Source organism: Vigna radiata, chromosome 9 (genome assembly GCF_000741045.1).
Source record: "Vigna radiata var. radiata cultivar VC1973A chromosome 9, Vradiata_ver6, whole genome shotgun sequence".
NCBI lineage: Eukaryota > Viridiplantae > Streptophyta > Magnoliopsida > Fabales > Fabaceae > Vigna > Vigna radiata.
In genome coordinates, this window is record NC_028359.1 from 15,987,059 (window position 1) to 15,989,620 (window position 2,562).

The window sequence follows — 2,562 nt, forward strand, 5'->3', positions numbered from 1 at the left end:
TATGACTTTTATATTAAGGGATTATATTCCTATCAACAACAAGGCACATTGTAAGATTCTATATCTCGAATACACGTATACATAGATTACTACTCTTTGCTCTAAGACTATTCAGCTACTTCTTGAGTCATATCTACTGCATAATATGTACTGCATAATATTACTCCTTATTTTGTGTGTTTGCATACATGAATATACAAGATTTATTTGTTTGTACTTTCTATCTTGTATTATTGTTTTCAAATTTTTTAATGGTATTTAATACATTTAATATTTATGAAGGTGGTGTGTTATGGAAAAGAAATGAAGAACCTAATTTGATCAAATGCATTATAGAATTTGAAACAGATACATGATCACATCCTTCAATTTTCCAAGAGAAGCGAACCTTCTATATGACTCAGCCTATGAAACTACTCTAATTATACCAAAGGAATAATCTGCTTCCAACTTGGTTAGTATCTAGATCTTAGCCTTACATTCTTCTCACCTACAACTTTAAAATATTTTGGTACATATTTCAAGAGGGCACAATTTAATTATTAATTGTTTTGTTGCTAACTTGATAACTGAATCACAGTGTCAAGCTACAAATGAGGAGGAAGTCTTCAAAATTCTAAATGAAAGATCCCTTTATCCTATAGGATGGATTCATGTATGTCTTCCTATCTTTGGAAGGGTCTGTGACTGTCTTTATCTCTATAGGAGTAGGATTTGGTGTGATTGATTTCAACTTGTCATCTATATTGAACTCACTACTAACTTGTTTAAATTTAAGGCATTTTTTGTCAGGGGAAATTCCTATAGAGAAAGAGTTACCACTCTAACATACCTGTAAGTTTATAAATAAGCTTGCTCATGTAGTTATTCTTTGAAACTAAATTTATGGCTCATATTTGATTGTTTTGTGTCCTTATAGTTTATGAGTACTGTTTGAGTATTGATGTTACTACATAATGAGCTATACTGAAACTAATATTCCTACTCTGTATTTTGTATTATCAAATCTTATACTACATTTCATTGCTTTTATTTTGATGTGAAGAGACGAGAATGAAGGCAGGGAGTGAAAGTGTTGGTACTGGCTGCCTCACCTTTTCAGATCCAAAGGTCACTACTTATAATAAATCTCTACCAATTTTCTATGCTCTAATGTGCTTCAACTTCCTTCTATTATGTAAAATGCACTACACACACTTTTTCAATTTTTAATTTTAACAAAGAAATCTTTAAAATCTCAATTTCATAATAAAAAATTATCTCTTTCTTAAAATGATTATAATATTAATTAATTTTTCTTCTCAGTTAGTAAATTTCACTTAATCATTACGAGGGTATGATCAGTTATTATTTTTATATCTCAGATTTAAGAAATAAATAAATTATAATCCTTTTAATTCAATAATATTATTTTTTTAAAATATTAAATATTATTCTAAATTGATATTTATATTATTTAATACATTTCAATTTTATAAAATTCTCAACTTAAAATACTGTTAAATTAGGATGTAAAATAAATTTTATTCCTTCTCTTAATGATGAAGCAATGGATCCAAAAATTTCAAAGCATTACTTGTTGGTGCATGATAATCAAGATGGTCCTGCAAACATGTATAAATGATGTCATTTTTTGTTTGGTTTGAGAAACTTTTTAAATCTACATATACTTGATATTTAATGTTCACCTTATGAGTTAAATGTTCTTTTCCTCCATCTTTTTGTTACTTTATCTTTATAACTCTAATATAATTTCTTTTATTAAAATATACAAGTGTCCATATACCAGATTGTGAATTTTTATTATAAATTATTGGTTATGTTTTTAAATTTCTACCATTTAATTTAATTTGTGATGTGTCAGTTTTAGACAAATAGTATTTATGACCATCACTTCATTCTATTACATTAAAGATGAAATTTGATCTATGCAGGTGAAATTTGAAAAACTTATGATATTGTTTTCTTCGTTATAATGCAGATTTCTAATGAAGAGGTTAAGCATGTTAAGCATGGATGAAGTGTAAAACTCCAAAGATTGAAGAGGTTAAGCATGTTAAGCAGATTTCTTATGATATTGTTATCTCAATTTTTATCCTTAAGTTGTTTGTGTAAATATATAATGTTCTTTAATTGTGTTAGTAATTTGAATTCACTTTTCCAAATACTTATTTTTATGTATTTATTATATATTGTATACATGTATTATGAATACTTATTTTTTTTGTCTCTTATCAAATATATAAAATTTCTAGTTATTGAATTTAAATATGAGAGTATTTAGTTTTTTTTTTTATAAAGCTATAAAGTTATATACGGATTTTTCCGTATATAAATTATATATGGATATTATATACAGATTTTTCTGTATATAATTATATACGGATATTACATACGAATATGTAATTTATATACAGATATTACATACGGATTAATATACGGATTATCCGTATGTAATTTATATACGGATTATCTGTATATAAATTATATACGGATATATCCGTATATAACCTTAGCTACAACCTTATTATATATGGATTTTTTGCCGTATGTAATCCGTAT

The 2,562-nt window shown here is 26.0% G+C and overlaps 1 long non-coding RNA gene across 1 annotated transcript; it reads left to right on the top strand.

Moving 5' to 3' along the window:
* Positions 1-353: 353 nt before the first annotated feature.
* LOC106773980 lies at positions 354-2,207 on the top strand. Its single transcript, XR_001376694.2, has 5 exons — positions 354-454; positions 581-655; positions 779-834; positions 1,046-1,110; positions 1,982-2,207. It is a non-coding gene; the product is annotated as an uncharacterized LOC106773980 (long non-coding RNA).
* Positions 2,208-2,562: the final 355 nt, after the last annotated feature.